Here is a 7500-nt window from a genome sequence, read left to right as displayed (position 1 = left end):
TAAATGCCCCATGCAGAGAAACGTTGCATAATTATCCCTCCAAAAAAACCCAACTTTTTTTGCAGCAATTCAATTACACTCAATTATGCAGTTACACAGCTAAATAAGCACCTGTCACATTGCTGAGAGTAACAGGTTAAAGCAAATGAAAGAAAAAACATCAAAGGCATTTTGTAAGACGCGATTTGATCATTCGGTGAGCTCTGTGTAATCACCTTGTGAAAGTCTTGTATAAAAGGGTCATTTTAAACCTCCTCTCTAGCTTACGGCCATACCACCCTGAGAATGCCCGATCTCGTCTGATCTCGGAAGCTAAGCAGGGTTGGGCCTGCTTAGTACTTGGATGGGAGACCGCCTGGGAATACCAGGTGCTGTAAGCTTTTTCTTTGCTCACAAATGGTGACTTTCATGTTTGCTTCTTCTGTCTATTTGTGATTCGTCACTCAGGTTTTTTTTATTATTCTTACCTCTCTATCGCTCTATCTGCCCCCCCCCCCCCCCAAAAAAAAGAACTAGCATGCAGAAATGTGCGTCCAGCTAAGAGGAAACGTCGACACGCAGGCTTGGTCCTCTGCAATACTGCGCATGAGCACAGCTGGCGTGCTTAAGTTATAGCCTCTGTATTTACTCAACGCATGGACGGATAGCTATAGCTAGTTCACCTTATCTTCTTGAAGGAACTCACCGTTGTTCACCTAACCATACAGCCGTATACATATAAATGCCCCATGCAGAGAAACGTTGCATAATTATCCCTCCAAAAAAACCCAACTTTTTGCAGCAATTCAATTACACTCAATTATGCAGTTACACAGCTAAATAAGCACCTGTCACATTGCTGAGAGTAACAGGTTAAAGCAAATGAAAGAAAAAACATCAAAGGCATTTTGTAAGACGCGATTTGATCATTCGGTGAGCTCTGTGTAATCACTTTGTGAAAGTCTTGTATAAAAGGGTCATTTTAAACCTCCTCTCTAGCTTACGGCCATACCACCCTGAGAACGCCCGATCTCGTCTGATCTCGGAAGCTAAGCAGGGTTGGGCCTGCTTAGTACTTGGATGGGAGACCGCCTGGGAATACCAGGTGCTGTAAGCTTTTTCTTTGCTCACAAATGGTGACTTTCATGTTTGCTTCTTCTGTCTATTTGTGATTCGTCACTCAGGTTTTTTTTATTATTCTTACCTCTCTATCGCTCTATCTGCCCCCCCCAAAAAAAAACTAGCATGCAGAAACATGCGTCCAGCTAAGAGGAAACGTCGACACGCAGGCTTGGTCCTCTGCAATACTGCGCATGCGCACAGCTGGCGTGCTTAAGTTGTAGCCTCTGTATTTACTCAACGCATGGACGGATAGCTATAGCTAGTTCACCTTATCTTCTTGAAGGAACTCACCGTTGTTCACCTAACCATACAGCCGTATACATATAAATGCCCCATGCAGAGAAACGTTGCATAATTATCCCTCCAAAAAAACCCAACTTTTTTTGCAGCAATTCAATTACACTCAATTATGCAGTTACACAGCTAAATAAGCACCTGTCACATTGCTGAGAGTAACAGGTTAAAGCAAATGAAAGAAAAAACAGCAAAGGCATTTTGTGAGACGCGATTTGATCATTCGGTGAGCTCTGTGTAATCACTTTGTGAAAGTCTTGTATAAAAGGGTCATTTTAAACCTCCTCTCTCGCTTACGGCCATACCACCCTGAGAACGCCCGATCTCGTCTGATCTCGGAAGCTAAGCAGGGTCGGGCCTGCTTAGTACTTGGATTGGAGACCGCCTGGGAATACCAGGTGCTGTAAGCTTTTTCTTTGCTCACAAATGGTGACTTTCATGTTTGCTTCTTCTGTCTATTTGTGATTCGTCACTCAGGTTTTTTTTTTTATTCTTACCTCTCTATCGCTCTATCTGCCCCCCCCCCCCCCCAAAAAAAAACTAGCATGCAGAAACATGCGTCCAGCTAAGAGGAAACGTCGACACGCAGGCTTGGTCCTCTGCAATACTGCGCATGCGCACAGCTGGCGTGCTTAAGTTGTAGCCTCTGTATTTACTCAACGCATGGACGGATAGCTATAGCTAGTTCACCTTATCTTCTTGAAGGAACTCACCGTTGTTCACCTAACCATACAGCCGTATACATATAAATGCCCCATGCAGAGAAACGTTGCATAATTATCCCTCCAAAAAAACCCAACTTTTTTTGCAGCAATTCAATTACACTCAATTATGCAGTTACACAGCTAAATAAGCACCTGTCACATTGCTGAGAGTAACAGGTTAAAGCAAATGAAAGAAAAAACAGCAAAGGCATTTTGTGAGACGCGATTTGATCATTCGGTGAGCTCTGTGTAATCACTTTGTGAAAGTCTTGTATAAAAGGGTCATTTTAAACCTCCTCTCTCGCTTACGGCCATACCACCCTGAGAACGCCCGATCTCGTCTGATCTCGGAAGCTAAGCAGGGTCGGGCCTGCTTAGTACTTGGATTGGAGACCGCCTGGGAATACCAGGTGCTGTAAGCTTTTTCTTTGCTCACAAATGGTGACTTTCATGTTTGCTTCTTCTGTCTATTTGTGATTCGTCACTCAGGTTTTTTTTTTTATTCTTACCTCTCTATCGCTCTATCTGCCCCCCCCCCCCCCCCAAAAAAAAACTAGCATGCAGAAACATGCGTCCAGCTAAGAGGAAACGTCGACACGCAGGCTTGGTCCTCTGCAATACTGCGCATGCGCACAGCTGGCGTGCTTAAGTTGTAGCCTCTGTATTTACTCAACGCATGGACGGATAGCTATAGCTAGTTCACCTTATCTTCTTGAAGGAACTCACCGTTGTTCACCTAACCATACAGCCGTATACATATAAATGCCCCATGCAGAGAAACGTTGCATAATTATCCCTCCAAAAAAACCCAACTTTTTTTGCAGCAATTCAATTACACTCAATTATGCAGTTACACAGCTAAATAAGCACCTGTCACATTGCTGAGAGTAACAGGTTAAAGCAAATGAAAGAAAAAACATCAAAGGCATTTTGTAAGACGCGATTTGATCATTCGGTGAGCTCTGTGTAATCACCTTGTGAAAGTCTTGTATAAAAGGGTCATTTTAAACCTCCTCTCTAGCTTACGGCCATACCACCCTGAGAATGCCCGATCTCGTCTGATCTCGGAAGCTAAGCAGGGTTGGGCCTGCTTAGTACTTGGATGGGAGACCGCCTGGGAATACCAGGTGCTGTAAGCTTTTTCTTTGCTCACAAATGGTGACTTTCATGTTTGCTTCTTCTGTCTATTTGTGATTCGTCACTCAGGTTTTTTTTATTATTCTTACCTCTCTATCGCTCTATCTGCCCCCCCCCCCCCCCCCAAAAAAAGAACTAGCATGCAGAAATGTGCGTCCAGCTAAGAGGAAACGTCGACACGCAGGCTTGGTCCTCTGCAATACTGCGCATGAGCACAGCTGGCGTGCTTAAGTTATAGCCTCTGTATTTACTCAACGCATGGACGGATAGCTATAGCTAGTTCACCTTATCTTCTTGAAGGAACTCACCGTTGTTCACCTAACCATACAGCCGTATACATATAAATGCCCCATGCAGAGAAACGTTGCATAATTATCCCTCCAAAAAAACCCAACTTTTTTTGCAGCAATTCAATTACACTCAATTATGCAGTTACACAGCTAAATAAGCACCTGTCACATTGCTGAGAGTAACAGGTTAAAGCAAATGAAAGAAAAAACAGCAAAGGCATTTTGTGAGACGCGATTTGATCATTCGGTGAGCTCTGTGTAATCACTTTGTGAAAGTCTTGTATAAAAGGGTCATTTTAAACCTCCTCTCTCGCTTACGGCCATACCACCCTGAGAACGCCCGATCTCGTCTGATCTCGGAAGCTAAGCAGGGTCGGGCCTGCTTAGTACTTGGATTGGAGACCGCCTGGGAATACCAGGTGCTGTAAGCTTTTTCTTTGCTCACAAATGGTGACTTCCATGTTTGCTTCTTCTGTCTATTTGTGATTCGTCACTCAGGTTTTTTTTTTTATTCTTACCTCTCTATCGCTCTATCTGCCCCCCCCCCCCCCCCAAAAAAGAACTAGCATGCAGAAATGTGCGTCCAGCTAAGAGGAAACGTCGACACGCAGGCTTGGTCCTCTGCAATACTGCGCATGAGCACAGCTGGCGTGCTTAAGTTATAGCCTCTGTATTTACTCAACGCATGGACGGATAGCTATAGCTAGTTCACCTTATCTTCTTGAAGGAACTCACCGTTGTTCACCTAACCATACAGCCGTATACATATAAATGCCCCATGCAGAGAAACGTTGCATAATTGTCCCTCCAAAAAAACCCAACTTTTTTTGCAGCAATTCAATTACACTCAATTATGCAGTTACACAGCTAAATAAGCACCTGTCACATTGCTGAGAGTAACAGGTTAAAGCAAATGAAAGAAAAAACAGCAAAGGCATTTTGTAAGACGGGATTTGATCATTTGGTGAACTCTGTGTAATCACTTTGTGAAAGTCTTGTATAAAAGGGCCATTTTAAACCTCCTCTCTCGCTTACGGCCATACCACCCTGAGAACGCCCAATCTCGTCTGATCTCGGAAGCTAAGCAGGGTCGGGCCTGCTTAGTACTTGGATGGGAGACCGCCTGGGAATACCAGGTGCTGTAAGCTTTTTCTTTGCTCACAAATGGTGACTTTCATGTTTGCTTCTTCTGTCTATTTGTGATTCGTCACTCAGGTTTTTTTTATTATTCTTACCTCTCTATCGCTCTATCTGCCCCCCCCAAAAAAAAACTAGCATGCAGAAACATGCGTCCAGCTAAGAGGAAACGTCGACACGCAGGCTTGGTCCTCTGCAATACTGCGCATGCGCACAGCTGGCGTGCTTAAGTTGTAGCCTCTGTATTTACTCAACGCATGGACGGATAGCTATAGCTAGTTCACCTTATCTTCTTGAAGGAACTCACCGTTGTTCACCTAACCATACAGCCGTATACATATAAATGCCCCATGCAGAGAAACGTTGCATAATTATTCCTCCAAAAAAACCCAACTTTTTTTGCAGCAATTCAATTACACTCAATTATGCAGTTACACAGCTAAATAAGCACCTGTCACATTGCTGAGAGTAACAGGTTAAAGCAAATGAAAGAAAAAACAGCAAAGGCATTTTGTAAGACGTGATTTGATCATTCGGTGAGCTCTGTGTAATCACTTTGTGAAAGTCTTGTATAAAAGGGTCATTTTAAACCTCCTCTCTCGCTTACGGCCATACCACCCTGAGAACGCCCGATCTCGTCTGATCTCGGAAGCTAAGCAGGGTCGGGCCTGCTTAGTACTTGGATGGGAGACCGCCTGGGAATACCAGGTGCTGTAAGCTTTTTCTTTGCTCACAAATGGTGACTTTCATGTTTGCTTCTTCTGTCTATTTGTGATTCGTCACTCAGGTTTTTTTTTTTATTCTTACCTCTCTATCGCTCTATCTGCACCCCCCCCCCCCCCCCCAAAAAAGAACTAGCATGCAGAAATGTGCGTCCAGCTAAGAGGAAACGTCGACACGCAGGCTTGGTCCTCTGCAATACTGCGCATGAGCACAGCTGGCGTGCTTAAGTTATAGCCTCTGTATTTACTCAACGCATGGACGGATAGCTATAGCTAGTTCACCTTATCTTCTTGAAGGAACTCACCGTTGTTCACCTAACCATACAGCCGTATACATATAAATGCCCCATGCAGAGAAACGTTGCATAATTATCCCTCCAAAAAAACCCAACTTTTTTGCAGCAATTCAATTACACTCAATTATGCAGTTACACAGCTAAATAAGCACCTGTCACATTGCTGAGAGTAACAGGTTAAAGCAAATGAAAGAAAAAACAGCAAAGGCATTTTGTAAGACGCGATTTGATCATTCGGTGAGCTCTGTGTAATCACTTTGTGAAAGTCTTGTATAAAAGGGTCATTTTAAACCTCCTCTCTCGCTTACGGCCATACCACCCTGAGAACGCCCGATCTCGTCTGATCTCGGAAGCTAAGCAGGGTTGGACCTGCTTAGTACTTGGATGGGAGACCGCCTGGGAATACCAGGTGCTGTAAGCTTTTTCTTTGCTCACAAATGGTGACTTTCATGTTTGCTTCTTCTGTCTATTTGTGATTCGTCACTCAGGTTTTTTTAATTATTCTTACCTCTCTATCGCTCTATCTGCCCCCCCCAAAAAAAAACTAGCATGCAGAAACATGCGTCCAGCTAAGAGGAAACGTCGACACGCAGGCTTGGTCCTCTGCAATACTGCGCATGCGCACAGCTGGCGTGCTTAAGTTGTAGCCTCTGTATTTACTCAACGCATGGACGGATAGCTATAGCTAGTTCACCTTATCTTCTTGAAGGAACTCACCGTTGTTCACCTAACCATACAGCCGTATACATATAAATGCCCCATGCAGAGAAACGTTGCATAATTATCCCTCCAAAAAAACCCAACTTTTTTTGCAGCAATTCAATTACACTCAATTATGCAGTTACACAGCTAAATAAGCACCTGTCACATTGCTGAGAGTAACAGGTTAAAGCAAATGAAAGAAAAAACAGCAAAGGCATTTTGTAAGACGCGATTTGATCATTCGGTGAGCTCTGTGTAATCACTTTGTGAAAGTCTTGTATAAAAGGGTCATTTTAAACCTCCTCTCTCGCTTACGGCCATACCACCCTGAGAACGCCCCATCTCGTCTGATCTCGGAAGCTAAGCAGGGTCGGGCCTGCTTAGTACTTGGATGGGAGACCGCCTGGGAATACCAGGTGCTGTAAGCTTTTTCTTTGCTCACAAATGGTGACTTTCATGTTTGCTTCTTCTGTCTATTTGTGATTCGTCACTCAGGTTTTTTTTTTTATTCTTACCTCTCTATCGCTCTATCTGCACCCCCCCCCCCAAAAAAGAACTAGCATGCAGAAATGTGCGTCCAGCTAAGAGGAAACGTCGACACGCAGGCTTGGTCCTCTGCAATACTGCGCATGAGCACAGCTGGCGTGCTTAAGTTATAGCCTCTGTATTTACTCAACGCATGGACGGATAGCTATAGCTAGTTCACCTTATCTTCTTGAAGGAACTCACCGTTGTTCACCTAACCATACAGCCGTATACATATAAATGCCCCATGCAGAGAAACGTTGCATAATTATCCCTCCAAAAAAACCCAACTTTTTTTGCAGCAATTCAATTACACTCAATTATGCAGTTACACAGCTAAATAAGCACCTGTCACATTGCTGAGAGTAACAGGTTAAAGCAAATGAAAGAAAAAACAGCAAAGGCATTTTGTAAGACGGGATTTGATCATTTGGTGAACTCTGTGTAATCACTTTGTGAAAGTCTTGTATAAAAGGGCCATTTTAAACCTCCTCTCTCGCTTACGGCCATACCACCCTGAGAACGCCCGATCTCGTCTGATCTCGGAAGCTAAGCAGGGTCGGGCCTGCTTAGTACTTGGATGGGAGACCGC

At 44.0% G+C, this 7500-nt stretch overlaps 11 non-coding genes across 11 annotated transcripts in view; all 11 read left to right on the top strand.

The window, feature by feature from the left end:
• The first annotated feature begins 261 nt into the window (after positions 1-261).
• On the top strand, positions 262-380 carry LOC143487165 (5S ribosomal RNA). The gene has a single exon (XR_013123977.1). It is a non-coding gene; the product is annotated as a 5S ribosomal RNA (ribosomal RNA).
• A 597-nt stretch (positions 381-977) lies between these two features.
• LOC143487492 (5S ribosomal RNA) lies at positions 978-1096 on the top strand. Its single transcript, XR_013124278.1, has one exon. It is a non-coding gene; the product is annotated as a 5S ribosomal RNA (ribosomal RNA).
• Positions 1097-1686: 590 nt separating this feature from the next.
• LOC143487327 (5S ribosomal RNA) lies at positions 1687-1805 on the top strand. The gene has a single exon (XR_013124135.1). It is a non-coding gene; the product is annotated as a 5S ribosomal RNA (ribosomal RNA).
• Positions 1806-2402: 597 nt separating this feature from the next.
• Positions 2403-2521, top strand: LOC143487326 (5S ribosomal RNA). Its single transcript, XR_013124134.1, has one exon. It is a non-coding gene; the product is annotated as a 5S ribosomal RNA (ribosomal RNA).
• A 598-nt stretch (positions 2522-3119) lies between these two features.
• On the top strand, positions 3120-3238 carry LOC143487164 (5S ribosomal RNA). Its single transcript, XR_013123976.1, has one exon. It is a non-coding gene; the product is annotated as a 5S ribosomal RNA (ribosomal RNA).
• A 600-nt stretch (positions 3239-3838) lies between these two features.
• LOC143487325 (5S ribosomal RNA) lies at positions 3839-3957 on the top strand. The gene has a single exon (XR_013124133.1). It is a non-coding gene; the product is annotated as a 5S ribosomal RNA (ribosomal RNA).
• A 598-nt stretch (positions 3958-4555) lies between these two features.
• Positions 4556-4674, top strand: LOC143487238 (5S ribosomal RNA). Its single transcript, XR_013124048.1, has one exon. It is a non-coding gene; the product is annotated as a 5S ribosomal RNA (ribosomal RNA).
• Positions 4675-5264: 590 nt separating this feature from the next.
• On the top strand, positions 5265-5383 carry LOC143487127 (5S ribosomal RNA). Its single transcript, XR_013123940.1, has one exon. It is a non-coding gene; the product is annotated as a 5S ribosomal RNA (ribosomal RNA).
• Positions 5384-5983: 600 nt separating this feature from the next.
• On the top strand, positions 5984-6102 carry LOC143487183 (5S ribosomal RNA). The gene has a single exon (XR_013123994.1). It is a non-coding gene; the product is annotated as a 5S ribosomal RNA (ribosomal RNA).
• A 590-nt stretch (positions 6103-6692) lies between these two features.
• LOC143487359 (5S ribosomal RNA) lies at positions 6693-6811 on the top strand. Its single transcript, XR_013124167.1, has one exon. It is a non-coding gene; the product is annotated as a 5S ribosomal RNA (ribosomal RNA).
• A 595-nt stretch (positions 6812-7406) lies between these two features.
• The window catches only part of LOC143487126 (5S ribosomal RNA), a 119-nt gene continuing 25 nt past the window's right edge, over positions 7407-7500 (top strand). The window contains exon 1 of the ribosomal RNA XR_013123939.1: positions 7407-7500. This exon is cut by the window's right edge and continues 25 nt beyond it. This is a non-coding gene — a ribosomal RNA (5S ribosomal RNA).

The sequence above is a fragment of the Brachyhypopomus gauderio genome, unplaced genomic scaffold (genome assembly GCF_052324685.1).
Source record: "Brachyhypopomus gauderio isolate BG-103 unplaced genomic scaffold, BGAUD_0.2 sc46, whole genome shotgun sequence".
Lineage (NCBI taxonomy): Eukaryota > Metazoa > Chordata > Actinopteri > Gymnotiformes > Hypopomidae > Brachyhypopomus > Brachyhypopomus gauderio.
The sequence above is the reverse complement of the archived record's forward strand: the minus strand, read 5'-3'. Positions and strand labels throughout refer to the sequence as shown.